General features: G+C 50.7%; 1 long non-coding RNA gene and 1 pseudogene across 1 annotated transcript in view; both read right to left on the minus strand.

The window, feature by feature from the left end:
* The window catches only part of LOC146813703 (uncharacterized), a 70,312-nt gene that overhangs the window by 14,294 nt on the left and 29,085 nt on the right, over window positions 1-26,933 (minus strand). The gene's annotated exons all lie outside the window — the stretch shown is intronic.
* LOC146813704 (uncharacterized) lies at window positions 157-26,710 on the minus strand (annotated as a pseudogene).

A 26,933-nucleotide genomic window follows, 5' to 3' on the forward strand; every position in this document is an offset into this window, starting at 1 on the left:
TGTCCCGCAGTAAATGGATGCCCTCCATTTTGAAGTGGCGATACACCACCCATGCGTTGAATTCCCTGAGATTCAACACCAAGCGAAACCCTTTGTCTTTTTTCGGAACCAAGAAAATCGTGCTTACAAAACCCAGAGAATGGGGAATAGACCTCACTATCGCGCCTTTCTGGAGTAACGCTTCCACTTCCCTTTTGATGAAACTCTGTTCTTGTAGGGAAAAATGTAGGGAGCCGGGCATCTGATTCTGATTTGGAGTGGCGTAGAACTCTGTGGAAGCCCTGCACTGTTTGTAAAACCCAGGGATCGACCGTAATCTCTTGCCACCTGTGAAGGAACAACACAATGCGACCTCCCACCATGCACTCTGTGGTATTCAAAATCGTTACCTGAATAGGAGCTATCTCCGGAATTTTGTTGTCCTCTGTAGACTCCTCTGTGGCCTCGACCTCGTCCACCCCGATTGCGGGAGGGGTAAAACTGCGGCTTCTGACCACCTCTGCCTCTTTGCTCAGCACCTCGGGAGGTCTGGTTATAACCTCGGCCGGACCCTCGACCCCTGGAGCGTCCGGCCCTATCAAAAACACCAGTGTGGAACACCTTCTTGATGTTCGCCTGCGCCTTATCTAGTGCCGAAAACGTGGCCACGTATTTGCCCATTTCTTTGACAAATTTGTCGCCAAACAGCATGCCGTTGGCCAAGGAACCCGGCTCAGTCGTGGCCATCTCCGCCAATTGAGAGTCTATGCGCATTAGGAAGGAGCGTCTTCTTTCCGTTGAAAGCGCCACATTGGCATTGCCCAAAAAACACAGGGCCCGCTGAGCCCACTCCATAATATCCGAAGTGTCCAATGGAACGTTTTGGTTCTTGGCGTTGACCGCCGCATCCAATATTTTTGTAAGGGGGCCCGAAACATCCAGCAGTTTATCCTGGCACCCCCGCCAGGCTCTATCCAAACCCTATTTCGGGTCCTTCGCGAATTTTCGCATAAACGTAGCCATGTTAGGGTCTAACTCTGGCGTGTCCGCCACTTTACCAGTCAGCGAAGGTCTCGGGCATTCCGACCTTAAGGTGGCGCGCACCTCTTTCTCAAAACCCTGTCGTAGGTTTACCCCCACATAATGGGCCACCTCTGGACAAGGAACCCACTCCGAGGATCGAGGGTGTATAAGACTCTGAGGGTCAAATAAAAGATTTTTGGGAGCCTGGCTGTCATATGCTTTATAAGCAGTATGTGTCGCCTTTTTCGTTTTCTTTTTGGGCCTCACCGACTCCACCTCCGAGTCAGAGGTTGTTGGACTTGGCCCTTTTTCTCTCATTTTTTTCGTTTTTGCAGTGTTAAGGTGCAGGTGCTTACTTCTCCCAAGATGGCTGCCACAGACCCCTGCTGCTGCAGGGTGGTCGTTTTTCATAGTAGCACCCTAGCTGCCAGGAGCTGGCTGGGACCCACAACAATGTTGCGACACCAGCCCACCTTTTTTGTCCCATAGGTAGAGTGGGGAAGCTCCTGGAAGATGCTGGAACCTTCTAGAAGGGAGGTGGGGTTTTACTTTTGCCGCCTTGGCTAGAGGTCACCTGACCTAGGGCTACTTAAGAGTGGGAGGGAAACTTTTGTGGTGAGTTGGCCATTGGGGTGAAGCAGAGCTGGAAGAATCCACCAGGAGTGTAGGCGGTAGGGCCTAGCCAGGGACTTATGCCTCTGAGAGTGACAGGATTTAGGTACTGCCTCTTAAGTGAGTGAGGTGCCCTGTGAATCCCACTGATCTTGCCCAGTAGTAGGAGGACCCAGAGACTCTCTGCCAACCTGACTAGGAAGGACCTAGTCGCCCTCTCCATCCCTACCCCTGTAACAGAACCCCTTAAGGGCGCCAGATACATCTGCGCCAAAAAGACTTCATCTGTCAACTGAGAACTGAAACCTAACTTTAAGAACTGAGACTGCATGACAAGAGCGAGCTGTAAGCCTTGAATGCCAGAGCTGAGACTGCGTGTCCAAGCTACTCTTTTGAACAAAATACAAAGCCGATTGCCGAGACACCGGGGATCGACCAGGTACTAGCGCTGTGACCCCCGCGCTCCCTGCCCTGGTCTGGGACCCCCGGCAGCGTGCTCCGCTGAGCACCATATCCCCATCCTTAATTTGAGCCCCCCCTCTGCGACGACGAAGCCAGCGCGCTCACCGCCGCGGCCTGGAGGAGTGCCCTGCTGTGTCGCGAGGCCCAGGCGAAGTCCGGGGCCCCGTCGCTGCCGTCGCAGCCGTGTGAGGAAGTGCACAAGGTCGGGGCCGAGCTCCCCCAACGTCGTGAGGACGGACGCCTGCTGACGCCGAGACGGAGGTAAGCCCGGAGGCCGAGATCCCCCCTGGTGCGCCCCCTGCTGGTCTGGAAACCACACCGCACTTGGCCCGGGTTGTCCCCTCCGTGGGAGTCCCCTCCCCTGCCTGCGCGTCGGAGAGACCCCGCCGAGGGATCCTGTCCGTGTCCCCCCTTCTGTAATACTGAGCGCGGTGCTCTGTGACCCGCACCGGAGCATAGGGACCCGCTCCTCAAGTTCGGTCACCCTCCCCGCTGGAAGCCGCCCAAAGAACTGACTGACATTACCCTCGTGTGGCGCTTCACGCCACCGACCCTGCTTCTTCAGCCGGAGAGACCAGGAATGCGAGTAGCGCCTTGTGTTATATGCTCTGCTCGAAAGTAAATTACATGCCAAGGAATGCGAGTAGCGCACTGTGTTATATGCTCTGCTCGAAAGTAAATTACATGCCAAGGGATGCGAGTAGCGCACTGTGTTATATGCTCTGCTCGAAAGTAAATTACATGCCAAGGAATGCGAGTAGCGCACTGTGTTATATGCTCTGCTCGAAAGTAATTACCTGCTAGGGGATGCGAGTAGCGCACTGTGTTATATGCTCTGCTCGACCGTAGTTACATGCCCAGGAATGCGAGTAGCGCATTGTGTTATATGTTCTGCTCGAAGGTAATGATATGCAACTGATTACGAGTAACGTGTTGTGATAATTGTTCTACGCAAACGTTTCCACATGCAACTGATTGCGCGTAGCGCTGTGTTTTATATGCCTTGCTTCACAGTACTAGGGGCCAGTGGTCACGAGGGGCGCTCAGTTCGACAGGCGCCATGTTGGTGAACCCAATGTTCCCCCTTACAAGTATAACGCTGTGTTAGACGGCCGGTTCAGGGAAAGACGTGACATAAGCGCGCACCGCGCTAGAATCTCCCGCATTTAACCAGCGGGCGTGGGTACATAAACGAGGTTAGGCACTGCATAGATATCACCAAGAGTGTCGTATGTACTGAACGATGGTATTATGATTCATGTATTACCTTGTTATTTCCTGAACTGCAACTGACCAGCTATACTTGGATAAACTTGAAGTATTTGCATAATTTAAACGGTGTGGCGTCCCTTATTGTGTGTGACTCTAGTCCATGAGAAGAGTGTGGTGTATGGTTGCTTAACACATAGCCCTCTGGTTGCCCGACCGGCTCGCGCCACGTTACCGCCCTTAGGGCCTGGTTACCCCAGGTTCCTACATTGTTGGCGAGCGGTGGGATCCTTGGGACCTGTGACCATACAGCACCCTTCCGTGAGGCGAAGGGCGCCACAATTAAACGCCTATTGTGTTCCAAAGCTCTAAAAACATTGATTGCTGCATTGTTAGTTCCACTGTCCAGGTTGAGAGTGCAAGAAGCCTGGTGAGCCGTTAACTGTTGCCTATACCCTAGGAATTTTCTCCTTAGTATCTAGGTCCCCACCTGCTAGAATGGAATTCCGGTTAGCTGACCTCGAGGGGTACACTGTGAAGCAACTAAGGGAGTTCGGGCAGGGGATGGGGGTGCCTGGGATGCGGAAGGCCAAAGGACCGGAACTCCGCACCGCCATTAGGGCATGGGTTGAAGCCCACCCAGAAGGGAGAGGGGATGAGGGGAAGGAGGCGCTAGATGCACCTCAGGAGGAGAGCGCCCAGGAGGTGGTTGACCTCTTGAACGTGGATATGTCTGAAAATGTGCCCCCAGGGAGACGTTCTGGGGCCAGTAGTAGGACAGGGTCTAGTAGGAGCGCGTCTTCAAAGTAGTATGAGGACTGAAGGGAAGAGAGGCAGTTAAAATGGGAGCTAGCCAAACTGGAACAGGAAAGAGAAAGGGAAAGGGAGAATAAGAAATGGGCAATGGAGGAGAGGAGGATGGCGCACGAGCTTCGGATGAAGGAGTTGGAGCTGCGTGCCCTCCAGATGAGTGTGTCCAGTGAGGACACTGGTGGCAGCATACCGGAAGCTCCACAGGAGCTAGAAGTTTATTTACCCCAGGATGACATCACCAGGGTGTCTGAGGAGGCATTGGGGTGTGAACCTGAAGGGGGTGGTGCAGGGATCTCCCAACCCAGCGAGGTGGGAGAAGTGGCAGATAGCCCAGCTAGGTCCCAGGGAGAGAGGGTTGTAGGGCCTCACGACCTATCTATAGGAAGGCGTGAGACGGGGAGGTGTCCCGAGGTGCCCCAACCGCAGTCTCAGGGCCTGGAGAGTTCCGCAAGGGAGCCCCAGGTTGGGAGCCTAGGCTGTCCCAATGGGCCATCCAGTGCAGGGGAGCCCCTAGTGTCAGGAGGACCCAGGGCGACTGTAACCAGCGCGCCTGAGGTTCTGGGGTTGGCCCAGTCGCAGGGTTTAGATCCTGTGCTGGGATGCCAGGCTCAGGGGTTGCCTGACCTGGCGGGTGGGGCCTCTGTTAACAGGGTCCCCCCGAAATTGACTTCCAGGGGTACCTTTCCCGGTGGGAGGGTGCGGAACTCTGGGAGGGGGTGCAGAGGGAGGAAGGTCTCGCCTCGGGCACCGACTCAGCCTAAGGGTTTAGACCCTAGGTTGAGGAATCAGTTGAAGGGTCAAGGCCCTAGACTGAGGAGGAAGTGGTGGTCGGAGGGTGCCTCGCAGGGTAGGGTGAGGAACCCCAGAAGGAGAGTTAGGGGGAGGAGAGCCTCGCCCCTGAAGGCTGGTCAGCCTAAGGTTGTGAACCCCAGGTGGAAGGACCAGAGGCAGTTTAGGACTGCAAGGAGGAGGACCGGAGTGGTCAACGGGCACTACAGGCCTGGGGCTACTGCCCCCCACTCCGCGAGATCACCCGGGCCAGAGACATCTGGACGGCCCAGGGGCCGGTCCTGGCCACAACTAGCTAGGGAGCCCCAGTGGGGTGGTTTCGTTGGTCCAGCAAGGATTGAGAGGGAACCATCGGGTTCCAGAGTGGAAGAGAATCTGCCATTGCGGGCCTGCGTCCACCTTTTCTCGCCCCAAGCAGGGAAGACCATCAAGGCATTGATCGGTCTACCCTGGCTTTCGGCTGGAAGGGGGTTATGTTGGACTTGGCCCTTTTTCCCTCATTTTTTTCGTTTTTGCAGTGTTAAGGTGCAGGTGCTTACTTCTCCCAAGATGGCTGCCACAGACCCCTGCTACTGCAGGGTGGTCGTTTTTCATAGTAGCACCCTAGCTGCCAGGAGCTGGCTGGGACCCACAACAATGTTGCGACACCAGCCCGCCTTTTTTGTCCCATAGGTAGAGTGGGGAAGCTCCTGGAAGATGCTGGAACCTTCTAGAAGGGAGGTGGGGTTTTACTTTTGCCGCCTTGGCTAGAGGTCACCTGACCTAGGGCTACTTAAGAGTGGGAGGGAAACTTTTGTGGTGAGTTGGCCATTGGGGTGAAGCAGAGCTGGAAGAATCCACCAGGAGTGTAGGCGGTAGGGCCTAGCCAGGGACTTATGCCTCTTGAGAGTGACAGGATTTAGGTACTGCCTCTTAAGTGAGTGAGGTGCCCTGTGAATCCCACTGATCTTGCCCAGTAGTAGGAGGACCCAGAGACTCTCTGCCAACCTGACTAGGAAGGACCTAGTCGCCCTCTCCATCCCTACCCCTGTAACAGAACCCCTTAAGGGCGCCAGATACATCTGCGCCAAAAAGACTTCATCTGTCAACTGAGAACTGAAACCTAACTTTAAGAACTGAGACTGCATGACAAGAGCGAGCTGTAAGCCTTGAATGCCAGAGCTGAGACTGCGTGTCCAAGCTACTCTTTTGAACAAAATACAAAGCCGATTGCCGAGACACCGGGGATCGACCAGGTACTAGCGCTGTGACCCCCGCGCTCCCTGCCCTGGTCTGGGACCCCCGGCAGCGTGCTCCGCTGAGCACCATATCCCCATCCTTAATTTGAGCCCCCCCCCCCCCTGCGACGACGAAGCCAGCGCGCTCACCGCCGCGGCCTGGAGGAGTGCCCTGCTGTGTCGCGAGGCCCAGGCGAAGTCCGGGGCCCCGTCGCTGCCGTCGCAGCCGTGTGAGGAAGTGCGCAAGGTCGGGGCCGAGCTCCCCCAACGCCGTGAGGACGGACGCCTGCTGACGCCGAGACGGAGGTAAGCCCGGAGGCCGAGATCCCCCCTGGTGCGCCCCCTGCTGGTCTGGAAACCACACCGCACTTGGCCCGGGTTGTCCCCTCCGTGGGAGTCCCCTCCCCTGCCTGCGCGTCGGAGAGACCCCGCCGAGGGATCCTGTCCGTGTCCCCCCTTCTGTAATACTGAGCGCGGTGCTCTGTGACCTGCACCGGAGCATAGGGACCCGCTCCTCAAGTTCGGTCACCCTCCCCGCTGGAAGCCGCCCAAAGAACTGACTGACATTACCCTCGTGTGGCGCTTCACGCCACCGACCCTGCTTCTTCAGCCGGAGAGACCAGGAATGCGAGTAGCGCCTTGTGTTATATGCTCTGCTCGAAAGTAAATTACATGCCAAGGAATGCGAGTAGCGCACTGTGTTATATGCTCTGCTCGAAAGTAAATTACATGCCAAGGAATGCGAGTAGCGCACTGTGTTATATGCTCTGCTCGAAAGTAAATTACATGCCAAGGGATGCGAGTAGCGCACTGTGTTATATGCTCTGCTCGAAAGTAAATTACATGCCAAGGGATGCGAGTAGCGCACTGTGTTATATGCTCTGCTCGAAAGTAAATTACATGCCAAGGAATGCGAGTAGCGCACTGTGTTATATGCTCTGCTCGAAAGTAATTACCTGCTAGGGGATGCGAGTAGCGCACTGTGTTATATGCTCTGCTCGACCGTAGTTACATGCCCAGGAATGCGAGTAGCGCATTGTGTTATATGTTCTGCTCGAAGGTAATGATATGCAACTGATTACGAGTAACGTGTTGTGATAATTGTTCTACGCAAACGTTTCCACATGCAACTGATTGCGCGTAGCGCTGTGTTTTATATGCCTTTCTTCACAGTACTAGGGGCCAGTGGTCACGAGGGGCGCTCAGTTCGACAGGCGCCATGTTGGTGAACCCAATGTTCCCCCTTACAAGTATAACGCTGTGTTAGACGGCCGGTTCAGGGAAAGACGTGACATAAGCGCGCACCGCGCTAGAATCTCCCGCATTTAACCAGCGGGCGTGGGTACATAAACGAGGTTAGGCACTGCATAGATATCACCAAGAGTGTCGTATGTACTGAACGATGGTATTATGATTCATGTATTACCTTGTTATTTCCTGAACTGCAACTGACCAGCTATACTTGGATAAACTTGAAGTATTTGCATAATTTAAACGGTGTGGCGTCCCTTATTGTGTGTGACTCTAGTCCATGAGAAGCGTGTGGTGTATGGTTGCTTAACACATAGCCCTCTGGTTGCCCGACCGGCTCGCGCCACGTTACCGCCCTTAGGGCCTGGTTACCCCAGGTTCCTACAGAGGTGTTTGTAGTAGACGGAAAAGATTCATCAGTGGTATAAGAAGCCATGGTCTTTCATGACGTTTTTGGCCATACGCGCCAAAACTTTGGCAGAAGACTGCGAAGTGCCCGCGCCACTATGATGAGTTTTCATCTTCCTCTTGCCATACTTGAGGAGAGGTTTAGTAAAAGGCTTTAGGGCTTTTATCAAAGCTTTGTTAACTGAACCCTGGACGTGGGTATCCAGGGCTTCAACTAAATTCTCCTCCAATTGTTCAGGCTCCTCATATTCCTCATATGTATCACACTCTACCCACTGAGTTTCCTCTTCGGCGTAGTACGCTATTGCTTCAAGCAGAGAGGTCTGGAGGAGATTCAAGGGGGGGAGCAGCCCAGGGGTCTGTCAGAACCTGTCACTAAAAAGTGCACAGAAAAATGAACCCTAAACTAAAGGTTCTAAACCAAACAGATCAAGGTGGAAGGAGAAACCCCATATAATTCCCCTAGAGCAAAGCTCTATGCCGGTAACACGCTCCGGTCAGTGTTAGAACAATGAGGCCAGAGATGTGTGCAGTCTTTGAACTCTGTGCGCGAAGAGCCGTTAATTCGAAATGGACGAAAAACGGGTCTTCGCGCACAGACACAGCGTCCGGGGCAACGACGCGACCTCTCTCTGAGCACGAGCGTGTCGTGTCTGCCTCCTCCTTCTCCACCGCCCCCTAGCGCTCGTAACAGCCAAACGACGCGCGCGCTGCCGTACACGACGTCCCCAAAGGGGCCGGAGCCGAGAAAACAAACACCTGAGAAATCCTTACGCTGATCGCGCCATAACCTACCACAACAATAAAACAATCCTGAATATATTTATAACCTAGCGGTAATACAATCAATACTAGAACTTCCCCACAATTTTTACCACAACGATAAAAGGTAATGGAAAAGCACTTATCTGCTGCTGCAGCAGCAAAGAAAGAGGAAGTGATGTCGTGGTTTCGAACTGTATACACTAAAGTACTGATAGTGATTGGGGCATACTATGGAGGGGGTTGTACTTCCGGGGTATGCTGGAGTTTAAAGTTGTTTAATTGGCTGCTGTGTTTTTGCAGTAAAGCAAAGAGAAGCATAATCGGAGCCTCCGTGGACTGCCATAGAATGTCTCGCTCGACAGCTGGTGGTAGGGACAGTCACTATGTCTAAAGCGCTGCCTGTCACTACTGCCTGAGCAAGAAATATTCAAGTAAGGAGGCGTGCATGACTGCCCCGGAAGTGGCAGAATAACGAAGGAATGATTGTAGTCACTCACAATCCATGCAGCAAACACATGTGGCTACCACTTCTACTTCATGACACACACACGGTGGCAAGAGGTTGGCTGGCTGAGGAGCCAGGGCAGACGTGTTTGATCAGGTGACAAATGGACACATTTTAAGAGCCTTTCTGTGGTGCCATAACATCAATGTAATCTAAAAGCACGGTTATTATAGAAACAGAAATGGACTGCAAATATACTGGGCATATATTTTCATCTACTAAATATGATAATACTGAGTGCATAACTGAAACAGAACCAACAGGCGCTCTGGGGACCTCTGTTGTTTAACGCGGCCCAGAGCCGCGCATACACCGAAGCGACAGAAGCAGCTGGAAGCATGTCTTTTGGGGTCTGGTGTTGCCCATCTTTTGATTTTACTAAAATTACAGTTGTAATATGCGTACTCACTTGGGGGCTTTCCCTCAGCCATATTCATCCATTGGTCTGTTGTCATTCACATTTTCCTTGCGCCCGCTGCAGCGTACAGCACGGGAAATGGGCCCGAGCGCACTCTTGTTCTCATAGTGACAGCCTTTTTTATCGCATGTGCACAACTGGCTTAAATAAGTGCACGTCAGTCCCAGAGCTGGTGGCGCGATACTTTACTTTGTCAATTCCCTTTCCATGATTTATCTTTTTTCCTTCCTTTTTTTATCATCTGTACGTGTGTTTAAACTATGTCTTCAAGTTACAGTAATTCAAAGCCAATGGGAACTTATCATTGTGCCATTAAGAATCATATCGTTCTAAGATGTGCATTAAAACTAAAAAGGGTTTCTATAACTTGTCGAACACGTGCCAGGGAAAAAGCACTCTCACCGCGATATAAGTTAAATGCAATGTTTAAGGTTTCTTATATTTTCAATTTTAATTACAACCATAGGCCAACCATGTTTGAGGCGTGCCATATTTTATTTTAATTTCTGTAGCGTATGCTGCAATAAGAATAAGAAAAAAAATGCCTGCACACCTGCTGGCCAAGACAAGACCTATTGGCTTTGCCAATGTTTGTTAATTGTAAGGGTGGGCGTAGTGGGGCTACGTGAAGCAGCACGTAGTGTGCCCGAATCTACGCACACTACGTGCTTCGCGTAGCCCCATTACGCGCCACCCGCCACCCACCCACCCTACTTTTAAAAGCTAAAATAAATTTGTAATAAAGCAAATTAAAGGCACTTACTTGACGCGCGGCGTCTCCCGGGGCTCCCTCTTCCTGGTTTTCAATTTTCCTGACAAATGCGCAAGCGCGGACGCCCGCGCATGCGCATTTCTTGCGAGAAATGCGCATGCGCGGGCGTTCGCGCATGCGCATTTGTCAGGAAAATTGAAAACCAGGAAGAGGGAGCCCCGGGAGACGCCGCGCGTCAGGTAAGTGCCTTTAATTTGCTTTATTACAAATTTATTTTAGCTTTTAAAAGTAGGGCGGGTGGTGGGCGGCAGGCAGCTACGCTTCGCCCTCGTGTGTGCGTAGGCGCTGCCTGCTTCGCCTACTTCGAAAACTGCGAAGCAGGCAGCGCTACGTACATTACGTGGGCGAAGCGTAGTGTCGCGCCCAGGGTTAGTTAATTGTAGGATTCTAAAACGCTGAACCTGGCTCAAGTAAGCTGTAATCAGATCATCACGTGTTTGGAGTTCTGAAGAGGGCAGTCATATGCAAATGAGCTGCCGCTTCGATACTATTAATTGAGAGGACGAAGCAGGCTGAAGATACAATGTTGTTTGTAATCAATACATTCCATGACAAAAAACACTACAAGGCCTCGGTTTTACACAAATCATATTCTTAACCTTTACTGCTTCTACTAGCCAGCTCTAGCAATGTCCCACGTTAGCCTAAAATTACCCACAAACACTACGGGCACTTTACAATAAATTCACGCAGCGCAGCAAGTAAATTTGCGAAATTATGCAGCGTAATGCACCACATTTTACAATAGTATCGCATCATTATTTTATCATTTTTACAATCGGTAACTCTGTCTGTGCATTGGTTGCACCTTAGTACTACTAGTTTAAAACCTATATTTAGCAATAAGCAATCGAAAGGTGATCAGTCAGGCTTTGCAAAGAGCCTTCCACTGCACTGCAGCGCGTGTCGCTGAGTTTTCAGTAACTTTTGAACCGTTGAAGATAGAAACACATTTTTTTTTGTTGCTAAAATCTGAAGATTATGCAGCAGATGATGGATTATGTGGCAAATGCGGCAAATCTATACTTATGCAAAAAAAAACGCAGCGGCCTCTCAATCGCATCATTCTAGTGGCCCTGTCTATAGCAATACACTGTCCACCCAGAGCCCACCGCCAAATGTGCCTGAAGGAAGAGGCCGGCTGGGGAGAGGGGCGTTTACCTGTGTCATATATTTAATTACATCATTTAGGAGTGCACGGTTTCCGGCTTATGCGGTCTAGCAGCAGCACGTGTATCACAAGAGCAGTGCAGAGTAACATTCACACAAGGAGTGGTGCCATGGGGCCAGGGCTCCTCCAGTTATCCATCCCCCATGACCAGTTCTAATCCTTCCGTTTACTCCCCTTCATCCAAGGTTACTCTCTTGCAACGTCTGCTCGCATTCAAGGATAACCGGACAGTTGTATCTACTTCCAGAGGTAACTGTGACGTGCCAGCCATGGCTGGGCAAAGTAATGACAGCAGAAGAGGAGAGCTTTGTGGAGAGGTAGCAAGGCTTGTTGGCTGTAACTTGCACCACCTGCTGATTTTTCGTGGTACAGTAAAATGTCACGCGAGGTTTGGTGGTCAGAAAAACATACAATATTCTTACAAACAAGATTGCTTCTTTTATCCTAAAATGAATGAGGAATAGTAGAATTCAGGTTTTTGGGAAGAAATGTTGATGGTTCTACAACAGAGGATCAAACTGCCAGAGGTGTGACGAGGGCGTCAAGATTCCTCGCGCAAGGAGGACGTATAGACGCCTGTTGCTTTTGGGGGCAAACACTTAACAAGCAGAGGCAATGACAGCAGGTCTCGCCGTATCGTGGAGTTTAGTGGCGCGCACAGGAGTGAAGAGCAGTGTTGTGAAGTGTTGTGGAGGGAGTGTAGTGTTGTAGGGTGGAGTGTTTTATAGTCTTGTGTAGTGGTGATGAGCACAGTGGGGTAGTGTAGAGGATGTTGTGTAGGGAGTCGAGAGTACAGTGGCGTAGAGATGAGTTTGTTATATAGTGTAGGAGTACAGTGTTATCAAATAGAGTAAAGTGGTATGTAGTGTATAGATGGAGGTACGTAGAGTGCTGTATAGGGGAGTAGTGCTGTAGAATGGCAGATAGTGGAACCTAGTGCTGTAAAGTGGACTGTTATATAGCGGATTAGAGTGTTATTGGTGTATTGTTTAATGGCACATAGTATTATAGAGTTCAGTATTGTAGGGTGTGGTAGTGTGGCTTGGAGTGAAGTGGCTTAAAGTACACTAGTGCAGAGTATATTGGAATAGAGTGCAGTGGTGTAGAGAGAAATGTGTTTTGAGTAAAGTGGTGTAGAGTGTATTGGTGTTTTTGTGTAGTGAGGTAGTGTCGTATGTGGTATATAGTAAAGTGGTGTAGAGTGTATTGGTGTTTTTGTGTAGTGAGGTAGTGTCGTGTGTGGTATATAGTAAAGTGGTGTAGAGTGTATTGGTGTTTTTGTGTAGTGAGGTAGTGTCATATGTGGTATATAGTAAAGTGGTGTAGAGTGTATTGGTGTTTCTGTGTAGTGAGGTAGTGTCGTATGTGGTATATAGTAAAGTGGTGTAGAGTGTATTGGTGTTTTTGTGTAGTGAGGTAGTGTCGTGTGTGGTATATAGTAAAGTGGTGTAGAGTGTATTGGTGTTTTTGTGTAGTGAGGTAGTGTCGTATGTGTATATAGTAAAGTGGTGTAGAGTGTATTGGTGTTTTTGTGTAGTGAGGTAGTGTCGTATGTGGTATATAGTATAGTGGTGTAGAGTGTATGGGTGTTTTTGTGTAGTGAGGTAGTGTCGTATGTGGTATATAGTAAAGTGGTGTAGAGTGTATTGGTGTTGTTGTGTAGTGAGGTAGTGTCGTATGTGGTATATAGTAAAGTGGTGTAGAGTGTATTGGTGTTTTTGTGTAGTGAGGTAGTGTCGTGTGTGGTATATAGTAAAGTGGTGTAGAGTGTATTGGTGTTTTTGTGTAGTGAGGTAGTGTCATATGTGGTATATAGTAAAGTAGTGTAGAGTGTATTGGTGTTTCTGTGTAGTGAGGTAGTGTCGTATGTGGTATATAGTAAAGTGGTGTAGAGTGTATTGGTGTTTTTGTGTAGTGAGGTAGTGTCGTATGTGGTATATAGTAAAGTGGTGTAGAGTGTATTGGTGTTTTTGTGTAGTGAGGTAGTGTCGTATGTGGTATATAGTAAAGTGGTGTAGAGTGTATTGGTGTTTTTGTGTAGTGAGGTAGTGTCGTATGTGGTATATAGTAAAGTGGTGTAGAGTGTATTGGTGTTTTTGTGTAGTGAGGTAGTGTCATATGTGGTATATAGTAAAGTGGTGTAGAGTGTATTGGTGTTTTTGTGAAGTGAGGTAGTGTCGTATGTGGTGTATAGTAAAGTGGTGTAGAGTGTATTGGTGTTTTTGTGTAGTGAGGTAGTGTCGTATGTGGTATATAGTATAGTGGTGTAGAGTATATTGCAGTTGTATAGAGTGCAATGGGGTAGAGTGAAGTGTTATAGAGTGGTATGGTGCAGGGTAGAGTGAAGTTGTGTAGAGTAGAGTGTAGTGGTGTATAGTGCAGTAGAGTTGACAGGTGTTGAGTGCAGTAGTATAGAATAGAGTGTAGTTATGCAGAATAGAATGATAGTTTGTATAGTGCTGTGTTGCAGAGTGGTGTAGAGAGGAATGAGGTAGAGTGTTGTGTACAGTAGACTAGAATGGTAAGTAGTGCAGTTTTTTTTTGTAAAACTTATGTTTATTGGCATTTAATAAAACGAACAGTGTTAGGGTCACGACAGCCTAAAGATCCATAGCATAGAAAGCAATGCACATTGGTACAGATTAGACTTGTGGAAGGCGGTGGTGTAAGCAGTGCTGTACCTGGGTGCTAAATGAAAATCGTCCTTGAGCTGTTCAGTTTCATTAAAAAGAAAGTCCCAGGCACAGCATGAAAAAGACCCTCAGTTATGGTCAAGGACCGATGCGTTGTGGCTGACTTTTATTCAGGCCCTCCAACCGGGAGGGCACTCCTTGTAAGAATATAAACTAACCTACTAAATCTAAAGGCCCTCAAATCCCTAACCCTCCCTCTCCCTCCCCGAACTTGGTGGTTAGTGGTGGCGTTGTGTTCGGGCGTTATGTGGGTGGCTGGGTATAGGTGTCGTGTGTTAGAAGTGGAATAGGTGCATGTCTCTTATCGATGGGGGGCAAACCGCTAAGGGCAGACTGTGGGAACTGGGGTCACCAGTTCCCCAGGGTGTAGCTTGGCGCGAGCGGGCTGGCACCCGAAAGCTTAGGTTTAAAGTGACCATACAGCACACACATCCACTGAGACAGGAAACGCACGCAATGACTGACACCACACCCGGGAGTTTGAGTAAAAATCAAATAGCGTTTATCTAGATCAGAGTCAGGGTAATCAATAATCACGGTATCTCCATTTCTTCAGAGCGTTTCATAAAGCAGGAATAAACATGTCATTTCATCAGAGCGTTTCATAAAGCAGGAATAAACATGTCATTTCATCAGAGCGTTTCATAAAGCAGGAATAAACATGTCATTTCATCAGAGCATTTCATAAAGCAGGAATAAACATGTCATTTAAGGCAATTAATCAGCATTTCATTAGGCAAGAATTAAACTTTCTGTCAGTAAACATTTCCTTCAATCTGAGTAGCATTAGCAAACAACATTTCCTTAGGCCAACGATATCCCATACATCAGGTGAACGATCAGCCCTTCATAGAGCAGGAGTCAACAGGGCCTTGGGCGGATTATTCCCCGTTCCTGGGGCTAGTGGGGGCCAACAGGGCCCAACGATAGTCTTCCCTGGGGGAGGGGCGAGCTCCGGGCCTCCCTCTGGCCTTCCGCCCACCTCCCCGGGGGTTACCTGTTCCTCCGGCCTCATGAGGGCCCTCGCAGCGTGTTCCAGGCAGGGCGGGCGGGGCTCGCTCTCCTTGGAGCCCCTCCCGCCAGCAGTGAGAGCTTCCCGGCGATGCCCGGGATGAGAGGGGGCTTCGTGGCAGGCTCGAAGGTGAGCAGAGCTTCGTGGGGCCTCCGGTGGGTCTGGGGGTGGCCGGGGAGCCCCGCGCGGTCGAGGGGCCGGTCCCGGGCCCTCCGGTGGCTCCTGGGGCCCGGGGGCCGGCTGTAGTGGCCTCAGTAGGGGTGCGCCCGCAGCCGCCAACGGCAGCGCAGCCCCACGATCCAATAGGCAAGCGGCGGGGGCGGAGTCCAGGAGGACGCCCCGTCACGTGATGCGGGGCAACTGCCTCGGGGCCTAACGCGGCCTGCTCTTGATCCCGGCGGCCCTCTCCTTCCCGAGGGCCGTCACGAGGGACCACCAGCCACTGGGCCCACGTCGGGGGGCGCTCCAGAGATGACGGCGATGGCGGGGCCCAGAACCCCTCGGGGCCCTCGAGATGACGGCGGCGCCGGGCTGCGGTGGTGAGTTTGCCTGCAGCGCCTCAGATTAGCAGGGCAGGACAGGCCACACACGACGGTGGCAAATCAGTACAGGGGTGGGGGGTCCCAGGTGGAGTCAGGGAGCGCAGGGGTGACACCGCGCCAATACCTGGTTGATCCCCCAGTAGTCCTGTGGAAAATTATAGGGTCTTCTCGGCGCTTGCTGGTTCCTGCGCCCTTGGTAGATGGTTTCTTGAGGGGGGCGAGGGGTTGAGTTGGTGGCTGAAGGCAGGTTAGGCAGTCACTGCAGGTCGTCCCTGGGTTCCCCTCCCGCCGGGCCAGATCAGTGGGCTAGTCCAGTGTTCCTCACACAGCTTGGAAGGCAACACCTCAGCCCTGTCACTCTGTGGTATAGGTCCCTGACTAGGCCCTACCGCCTAAGTCTCCTGCGTAGGTTCCCCCAGGTCAGCGTCGCCCCAACTGACTAAAAAGTTTCCCTCCTTCCCTTATGTATGCCCAGGTCAGGTGACCATTCTCTGAGGCGGCAAAAACAGACCCCGCCCTTGTTCTAGAAGGTTCCAGGAGCTTCCCTACTCTAACTATGGGAGAAAAAGGCGGCTGGTGTGGCAACAATGTTGTAAGGTCCCAGCCAGCTCCTGGCGACTAGGGTGCTACTAAAAAGACCACTCTGCAGTAGCAGGGGCCTGTGGCAGCCATGTTGGGAGAAGAGAGCACCTGCACTTTAGCATTGATTAGCAATGGGAAGGCGCTCGGAGACCTAAGGCCAACTAAAAGAGGGTGAAAACAAAATTAGGCAAGGGCGAAAAACACAGGGAAAGACCACCCTAGGGCTGACAGGTCTAACACGTGTCCCCCCCCCCCCCCCCAGCCGAAAGTGGGGAGAGCTACCCAACCTCTAGGGAGTTCTCGTCACTAAGGCGGAAAAATCTGGAGACACCGTCAGCATTGGCGTGGTCAACTCCAGGCCGATGTTCCACCCGAAAGTCCATCCCCTGTAGGGAAATGGACCACCTTAGTAACTTGGGATTTTCGCCTCTCAACTGCATGAGCCAGCGAAGTGGTCCGTCTGAATCAGGAAGTGAGAGCCAAAAAGATATGGCCTCAACTTCTTCAGAGCCCAGACCACAGCGAAGTCTTCTCGCTCAATGGTACTCCACCGTTGTTCCCGAGGGAGGAGTCTTCTAGAGATAAAGGCCACAGGTTGGTCTTGGCAGTCGTTGTTCAGTTGCGAAAGCACAGCGCCTATGCCGTGCTCAGAGGCGTCCGTCTGCACGATGAATTCCTTCGTGAAGTCAGGTGTTGCCAGCACCAGAGCGGTGCACATCGCGTGCTTTAGGGTCTCGAGTGCCTCTTGGCAAGCAGCCGTCCAGATCACTTTTCGTGGCTGCTTCTTGGACGTCCACTCAGTCAAGGGGGCTACGATGGTACCATACCCCTTGACAAACCGGCGGTAATATCCAGTGAGGCCGAGGAAAGCTCGGACCTCAGTTTGGGTTTTGGGGGGCTCCCAGGCCATGATGGTCTCACTCTTGGCCTGGAGGGGTTGCACCTTACCCCTGCCCACCAGGTGTCCCAGGTAGACGACAGATCCCTGTCCAATCTGGCACTTGCTAGCCTTGATGGTCAGGCCGGCACGTTGCAGAGCCTGAGAAGGACTCCAGGCCAGATAGCACCTGGTTCACCAACCGCTGGAAAGTGGCCGGAGCATTCTTGAGCCCGAAGGGCATCACCCTAAATTGAAAGTGGCCCTTGGGGGTGGAGAACGCTGTTTTCCCCTTTGCTCCATCGGCCATGGCAATCTGCCAGTACCCTGATGTTAAGTCGATGGTGCTGAGGTACCGGGCTGCTCCCAGCCAGTCAACCAACTCATCTGCCCGTGGGATCGGGTGAGCGTCTGTTTTGGTGACAGAGTTCAATCCCTGATAATCCACACAGAACCGAAGTTCTGGTGTGGTACCCGGTGGGGCTGCTTTCAGCACCAACACTACCGGACTAGCCCACGGGCTGCTGGAAGGTTCGATCACCCCCAGCTCCAGCATTTTGGCCACCTCACCCTGGATGCTGTTCTTGACTCTATCGGACAGCTGATAAGACTGGGTTTTTACAGGTGGGCTGTCCCCTGTGTCCACATCGTGGGTACACAGATGGGTGATTCCAGGCGTGAGGGAGAACGAGGCGTACTGCTCCAACACCTGGCAGCAGTCCCTCTGTTGCTCTGGGGTCAAGGATGGGGAGAGGACCACTCCCTCCACCGATCCATCCTTCTCCTGGGCCGCCAGAAGGTCAGGAAGAGGCTCACTCTCTTCCTCCTCGCTCCCGTCCATCACCATGAGGAGAGCAAGCTCAGATCGCTCATGGTGTGGCTTCAGGCGGTTGACGTGGAGCACCCGATGGGGCTGTCGGGGGTGGGGGGGGTCTTCAAATCAACGACATAGGTAGTCTGGCCTCGTCGCTCCACAATCTCGTACGGACCAGTCCACCGGTCCTGGAGGGCCCTAAGCTCCCCAGGCTCCATGACCCCCACCTTCTGTCCAGCGTCCAACTACACCGTCTGAGCGTTGCGGTCATACCACTCCTTCATTACTGCTTGGCTAGCCTCCAGATTGTCTGAGGCTTCCTTCCACGGCTTGGCCATCTGGCTGCAGAATGCCAGCATGTAGCTGACGACATCACGGTGAAGCTTCTTCGAAGTCTTCTCCCACCCCTCCTTCACCAGGCTGAGGGACCCCCTAATGGGGTGGCCATAGAGCAGCTCAAAAGGGCTGAACCAGACTCCCTTCTGCGGCACCTCACGGTACGAAAACAGCAGGCACGGGAGGAGGACGTCCCACTTCCGCCTCAAGTCCTCTGGCGGGCTCCGGATCATCCCCTTCAGAGTCTTACTAAAGCGCTCTACGAGCCCGTTAGTCTGGGGGTGGTAAGGAGTGGAGAACCGATAGGTCACCCCACACTCCTTCCACATGGCCTGCATGTAGGCCGACATGAAGTTCATGCCCCTATCTGACACCACGACCTTGGGGAATACCACTTGGGTAAAAATCCCCATCAGGGCCCGCGCCACCACAGGTGCAGTGATGGTCCTCCGAGGACTAGCCTCCGGGTACCGAGTGGCGTGGTCCACCAACACCAAAATGAACCGGTGTCCCGCAGAGGTCGGAGGGTCCAACGGCCCAACAATGTCAATTCCGACCCGCTCAAAAGGAGTCCCAACCACCGGGAGCGGTTCCAAAGGGACCTTCACCTTAGTCCCAGTCTTGCCACTCGCCTGGCAAGTCTTGCAGTAGGTGTCAGAGGCAACTCTCATCCTGGGCCAATAAAAATTCGGGACCAACCGCGCAAAGGTTTTGTCCTGACCCAGGTGTCCAGCTAAGGGTATTTCATGCGCCAATTCCAATAAGAAGGCCCGGTAGCATTGGGGGACCACTAGGGCCCTCGAGGATCCATGCACCGGAACCTTAGGATCACTATAAAGGAGACCATCCTCCCAGTACACATGATAACTGCTGGTCTCTTGGTTGGTCGCTTGGGCTTCGACCTGCCGCCGCATGCCGTCAAGCGTGGGGCACTCTCTCTGCGCCCGACAGAATTCCTCCCGGGTAGGCCCTCCCTCCACATGCCACTCGGCCAGGGTCGGCAAGTCCCCCACAGGAACAATATCCACCTCCGCGGACTCCGGGGGTACCTCCGCGGACTCCCCATCCATCACACGGGCCGTGTCCTCCACAACACTTTTCCCTTCATGACCAGCATTCGGTTGGGCCGTTGTCTCAGGCTGCAAACTGTGTTGAGTTCCTTGCCGGGCAGCCATGGACCTCGTGACCACGCAAGTCCATCCTGGTAACCCCAGCATCTCAGTGTGGGCTCTAAACTCCACTTCCTTCCAGGCGGTATGTTCTAGATCGTTTCCTAGTAAACACTCCACAGGCAAGGCAGTGCTCACAGCAACTCTCAACGGGCCTTTAACTCCTTCCCGCTCAAAGGGAACTTGAGCCACAGGATAGTGACTCACACTGCCGTCAGCCAATACGGCCGCATGGAACACATCAGGGATCACCTGCTCAGGGGACACCAGCCGCCTCACTACGGTGGTCATGCTGGCACCTGTGTCCCTCAGAGCCTCCACCTCCTCCCCGTTAACCTTCACCCTCTGCTGGTACTTAGCAGTGTTGGATGGCAAGGACGTCACTGGGATCATCTCTCTGTCCCCGAGTGAAACCAGGGTCAGGCCTGCTTCAGGCAGTCCTCTCGTTCTTCCCGCAAGTGGCGGTCGACATTTTGGGCTGCAGCGCGGTCGGGAGGCAGGAGCTTCGCCGTGAGCTTCAGCGGTCAGTCCAGCGCAAATTCTTGGAACCGCCGCCTTCTCCGGGCTCAGGGCGCTCGCATGGTGCCCTCGGAAGTAACAGTAGCTCCTTAAGCCAGCAGAAATACTCTCGAGACACAGGCGTGGACCGGGAGCCGAGACGGGTCACGTCCGTTCGCTGTCTCGGCCGGCAACGCCCCAGTAGTGCAGTTTTTTAAAGTGTAGTGACTTATAGTGTAATGGCGTAGAGTGATGTTGTGTGTAGTAGTGTAGAGTGTTGTAGTATGGAGTAGAATGCCGTTTTTTATGTTGGTGTATAGTGGTTGGAGTAGCTGTAGTGGGGTAGGGTATATTAGTTTTGAGTAAAATGGTGTTGAATATATTGGCATAAGGTGCAGTTTTAGACTGCAGTGGCATTTCGCAGTCTGTAAAGCATAGGGTGATGTAGCTATAGTGCAGTGGCATAGAGTTGCATGTTTTCTAGTGGTATAGAGTGCAGTGGTGTATAGTAGATTGTTTTAGAGTATAGTGAAGTGGTGTAGAGTGCAATGGTGTATAGTGAAGTAGGGTGCAGTGGCATATAGAAAACTGTTGAAGTGTATGTTGGTGTAAAGTGTAATGGTGTAAAGTTGTCTAAGTGAGAGCTTTGTAGATTGAGTTTGGATACAAATGTACAGAGTGTTCAGGATAAGACTTTGTAGAGATAGGTCAGGGTAATGACTTTTAAAGGAGGTCTAAATGTGGGTTTGAAGACCTAAACATGAATTTTGGCCCAGTGGAATTCCCAACTTGCCGATAATTTGCTAATTCTTACCCCAACTCCACGCACTCCATTCAAAAGTTTGAGGAGGGGCCCTGACTCCTAAACATTGTGTTCAGGGGGTTCCGTATACAAAGTTTGAAGACCAATGGTTGACACCAATGTCCCATGGGGTGATGATGTGCCTGTCGGTGCTGGGACTGGGGGAGGGGCGGTGCATTACTGAGTGGAAGCACAATAGAGGGCGCCCATGGGAGAGGTTGCAGGTACGCAGTTGATGGGTCCCTTTGCACTAAACCCCACTAGTTACACTGCCTGCCTTTTGGTATGCTGAAAGGGGATAGGGACCCTTCACTCCTGGGAAGGGTTATGAATGAGACCTTTTGTTTGACAGAGGGTGGCGGAGGGTCTTTAAGGTGGGTTTGGCCTTGGCAATGCCACCATTGCTGATGTACAATTAATCCCCTTTTCAAGCCAGAACATCAATGTGTTGTTTTCTACTCTCCAAAATAACACATGGGAGGTTGGTGTAGTCACTTTCCTTGTGTTCATATCCTACAATGCAATTTCCCTGAATTTTGAGGACAGCGGTGAGTACCCGGTACAATTGCACAAACAACATTTAGCTGTTGACTGCCTCCCCCCGCCTCTTTATCTCATCTATAAAACAGAACCTGGAATCACATGAATAATAAACCAGTTAGAACTGGCCCCAGGCCGGGCAGCAGGGAAGGCATTGTGAAGAGATTTTCATACCTGTACTGTGTGAAGCTGGGCAGATCTCCCATAATACTCATTTCTTTGTGCGGAGTTTGTTAGGGCGCAGGGGCTTGCGCCTCCGGCTATCAGGGGGGACCAGCAGCGGTGTACATATCACTATGCTGGTTTGACGCTGCTCGCTTACGAAACATGGCGCAATTAGCCCCAATGGCTGGCCCTGCAGAGATAGGGTGACCAGGCGTCCCCGTTTTTCACCGGCTGTCCCGGCAGATTTCGACAATTTTGGCTCATGTCCTGGTTTTTAGAGGGGATCAACTCAAAATAGCGAGAGGCACATTTGGGTGTTCTAAAGCAGTGCTAGTTAGCAGCTGTTATAAGTAAGCAATTAAATTAACCGGTATGATGCTTTTTTTAGAAATTACATTCTATTTTATGTCTTCGTGCCTTTTTTTGTGTTCCTATGTTGATGAGAGCTGTTATTCTGCGCCCCTCCGTTGATGTAAAATTGTAGTCCTTTTTCTATTTTTGCAAAATGTCCCGGTTTTTGGTTCTTAAGATCTGGTCACCCTATGCAGAGAGCTATGGAAGTTTGCACTCCAGGGCGATACATCCGATACATATACACTGCTTTGGCACATATTCCAAATTAAAAATGGAAGCGTGTCAGCAGAGAAGGCTGGGTGAAGGTGTAGTCTTACTTTCGATGGAAAATTTCCCAAGGTGGAAGAGTTTATTATTATTAAAGCACAAGTGTTCCAAGACGTCTGCGTTGTAGCGGAGCTACGGCTGCAGAAAGAAAACCAGTGGCTCTGCAGGATGGTTGACCAGTCGCTTCATGGGTCAGGCAATGCTCGTGCAAGGGACTGAGGCGTCCATGAGTAAGTTTAGTGACTGAACCCTGGGTCAGGCATATAGGTCCCCTTCTTGTTCCTCCTCGGAGGCGGAAGTTTACAGTTACCTTCTGTACAGTCTGTGGGTGCTCATTGATTAGAAAGAGTCATGTGTAATTTTCCCCGGGACTTTCAAAGTGCTCCGTGGAAGCGTTACCCAGCCGAACTGGAGCTGCTGCATCCGTGGTAAATAAGGGCCTCGGGAGTCGTGATCGGGACGGAGGGTTGTAACCAGCATGGGGAGAACTTGAATGCAAGAAACTAGGGGTGACACCAGTCTGTTTTTGCAAATTGCAGATTATACTCTACAGGGCTAGACAGGCCGTAGTGGGAACCAGGCGTTTCCCAGTGGGCGCCAGGGTGGGGGCCAGTTTTGGACCCCCTGGGGGAGACATTTTTGTTACCTGGGGGTGGTTTTGCAACATAGACCCCCTGTAACAAAGCGGTGCTTTCCTCTAGCACCCCCTGGGGGCCGGACGAGCTGTTTGCCAGGGCCAGTTTCGGTTCCCAGTCATGCCCTGATACTGTGGGTGGTGTTACTGAGGAACGTAAAGCACCTGAGCGCAGCAGGGAGGTCCTCGGTAACAACAAAGTGCTTAAAGCCAGTCCAGCCCAGGGAAGACATCTGGTACTCAATTCATTTTCTAATCCAGAGTGAGTAATGCCACAGATACATGGTGGGATGCCGTGACTGCCCTCATGAGCGCTGTAGTCTATTCTCTGCCCGGATATAGTTTTTTTCACAAGCCATTGGAGGTCCCCAGTAGTGGAGAACACCTCGCTTGGAGTTGCAACCCTGCCGTAAGCCAAGGAGAGTGCGGTAGATACGAATCCTGGAGAAGATGCATGCCAAGATCAGAAGGAGGCGTCCTAGAAAGGGGAGCAGCTGTTTTGCACACACGCTGGAGGTCAAGATAGTGCACAAATGTAGTGCCTTACAGAGGCTACGAAGCACAGCCTGAAACTGAGGGGTATAATGCTCATATCCCCGGTACCCCGCCCACTTATACTACCACCATTCCCCTACCAACTGTCCATAAAAAGATAAAGAGTGATTATTAAAAGAAAGCGAGTCTGATTAATAACGCAGGTGGGTGCCCGGCTTTGGTCTCTGCTCCCGTCTTCGGAGGCGAAGACATGCTGCCAGCTGCTGCCTCTACCAATGAGTCTATCTAGCAATTGGAAACATTACCACTCTCGGCTACCTTCAACCCGATGCGGGCTCTGCCCACTGCCACCCTCTGCATACAGCACCGCTAACAAGTTGAGGACTGCACTTTGGGCGGAGCGGGTCTATCCGGTGGCTCTGTTAGAATCAGGCAACACGTCACTACTCCAGCCTGCCGAATTGTTTTTAAATCCTTTAAATACTGAATATCTAATGTCTTTATAACGAAAAAGAAATAGCACCTTTTCCTTTGTGTATATAATGTTTCACGGTGGTGCGAGGCCGGAGCTGCAAGTCTGCTCAGCTATGAAATTAAACGACCTGTACAGCCATGCAGAACAAAAGAAAGGCACACGGCCGCCATACTTACAGATGAAGTTACAAAAAAGGGGTAAACCCAATAAAGCCACTGGGACCTGGGTAGGAAACAGTACAGTAAAGATTTGGTCCCAGTAGAACAATTCTTGAGAACACTCAAAATTAGAACTTATTAGGCATGAATACACTGATACACTATGGATATATAGAACAATGTTATTTAATCACATTGAACATCTTTGGATGCTTGTAAATCAGCAAATTACTCAGCACAAATTACTCAAAAAGCTGTACCAAACAAGTGCCACACGTTAGGGGGAGAAGAGAGAAGGGAAAAGATATTGTGCATTAAGTGAGGGTTGGAAAATTGTAGAGGGAAACTAGTGACATTCTATTCATCACATAATTATTTACAGTGAAACACGGCGTTTTTAAGTCACACAGTTAAATGATAAACAATATACAGCCATGATTTGGAGTAATATATCACAGTGAAAAAGCCCTGTTGATCCAACTGGCATGTGACAATGACACAGTTGACGCTTCGACCTCCCCAAGAAACAAAATAGGCTGTTAAAGTCCTTACGACAGGGTCTTCCTCAGGACTGAAAATGGGGCACCTGGCGAATCCACAAAAGAAGTCCTTAGTATCGAGTGTACTGGGCGTTCTAATTACAAATGTGGTGAAACAAATCTAAAAGCGAAATTACCATGAGCCACCCAGAACTGGATGGTTTTAATGTTGTTGGGCCCGTTTGCTCCAAACAACAGAGAGCGTATTGATGGCACCTGAAAAGCAAGGTGAGAACCGTCAGATTGTATCCCAAAAGAAAGAATAATCCTTAAGGAACTTAGAAGGCGCAATCATCCAGACTTACTTGGGGCATTCAATGTGGAAATTGTCCCTGTGGAACACCCATTACACCAGGGGATATTTATACAAAATCTTGGGTCCGAAGAGAATGAAACGTTCCAATTACGCTGTTGCCAAATCTAAAAGGAAATGGGAAAGGAAAGTAGGACCAAAGGTCAACCACCACGAAACCTCCTAAAGAAACTCTGCTTTTAAAAAAAAAAGATTATTGTGCCCGTAATGCAAAACATGGTTACCTAATTCGGTCGAACTGGATCACAGATTCCGTGGAGTTCTTAATCTGAAAAATTTAAAGAGAGACCTGCTCTAAGACCGAAAGAGAAACGCCTGCCAGTGCGTGCAAAATTGTAACTATACAGGGAGAAAACGCTCCATGTACAATGCGTGTTTCTTTAGGAGGTTTCGTGGTGCTTGACCTTTGGTCCTCCTTTACACTAGATGCTAAGGAATTCTTCTGTTAATTCCCCAGGTGTTCTATTTTCAGTCCTGAGGAAGACCCCGTCGTAAGGTCTTAAACAGCCTACTTTGTTTCTTGGGGGTCGAAACGTCGACTGTGTCATTGTCACATGCCACTTGGATCAACAGTGCTTTTTCACTGTGATATATTACTCCAAATCATGGCTGTATATTGTTTATCATTTAACTGTGTGGCTTAAAAAAGCAGTGTTTCACTGTAAATAATTATGTGATGAATAGAATGTCACTGCTTTCTCTTTACACTTTACAGTCGTGCTGATTCTAATTAAAATGTAACATGTGAGCGCGTACAGTAAAAAAGAAAGGCGCACAGCCTCTCGAAGCAGCTGCCGTGGTTAAAGATGGAGCGGGACGGCAGATACGCAGGCGCCGCAATGATGAAGGGAAACACACAAACGTGCCTGAAGAGCTGTTCAAAATTATTTTTTTAAATGTCCCTGAACACTAAGCGATATAGAAAAAGTGGAAAACTACAAGTCCTGGGGCAATACCGGGGAGTGAAAAACTTGGAAAAAGGAGGGACCAGGAAGCCAAGTTACCCAATAGCAAGCAAGGATTGTTACAAGACAACCGACTAGACAAATCCAAAGTGATGGGAGGAGTTAAAGCCCACAAATTACATACAACAGATCACCTGGCAGCACAAGCGCTGTCTAGGTTCGACCTAAAAATGGGGGTTTATTGGGTGCACTGCATTCCTGGATGCTGGTGCCACTGCACCCGCTGTACTTCCCAGCCTGCCGTATTTTTGTATGGGTGGTGGTGGAGTCAGAGGACAGGCCCTAGTGTAGCAACACTTGTTCAGTGTCAGCAAGTGGGTGCCCTTCAGAAGGGACCCGTATCTGAACTCCATTTGTCCTGGCCTCATTAGGGCCCCACCCCATCACATCCTAAATGTTGAGTTTCTGGGCAGTGATACATAAAAAAAGACACTGCCATGCACACTGATACATCTAATACATTTCAATGCAACGCAAAACCCTGAGTCAGTACATGAGCCTACATGTTTGCTTAAAATGAATAAATATGGCTTTCTATCTTCGTGTTTAATCACGATGGCCTCACCCGTTTTATCTGTCAACCTTTATCTGTCCCACTAAAAATCACTTCTAGAGACTCCACTGGTGACAGGTGTTTTTCACTTAAAACTTTGCATGCTTTCTTTTTTTCAAAAATAGTTAAGTAAAAAAAAATACTTTTTTAAGATATAATTTGTTTCACTTATGTACTTCGGAGTCTAGCCATTTTCAAACGATACTCCCCACAGTGGCTCTCTGCTGCTGTCACATGCATAATCACAAACACACAAAGAGCTAGTCGATTCCCGGTCTTGTTACAGTGACATGATTTCAGTGCCCCACAAATGCCGATGGCTGAAGGCCAGAATCTGAGTCCTCTCTGGACACACTGCTGTCTGGGAAGGATGCATGAATGTTCTTTTAATCTCTTGTCTCTGCTCACCGCTGCTCCAAGGCCTCCAGGCTACAGATACAGGCACTAGGGTCTGCCAACTCCAGCCAATGTTGCATCAGCCTTTGCTTGTTCCTGGAGTGGTCCATGAGCTTCTGGCCAATCAGAAGCCGCATAGGGTTAGGGGGACCCTCATTCTCCTCTGCTGATAGGGCATAAGGGCTTTTTGATTGACAAGCCTCCACCACACGTCCATTAGGTTACCGGCTGCCTGAGGCTGGCACACTGTGTTAGCTACGCATTGCGATTCAGCGCGGCTGGGGTGTACAGCACGCATGCGCAATAGCAGTGGAGGCAAAGCAGCAGCGGCCCGTGCAGGTAAGAGCGGTGGCGCCGTAT

The sequence above is a fragment of the Triturus cristatus genome, chromosome 6, assembly GCF_964204655.1.
Source record: "Triturus cristatus chromosome 6, aTriCri1.1, whole genome shotgun sequence".
Classification (NCBI taxonomy): domain Eukaryota; kingdom Metazoa; phylum Chordata; class Amphibia; order Caudata; family Salamandridae; genus Triturus; species Triturus cristatus.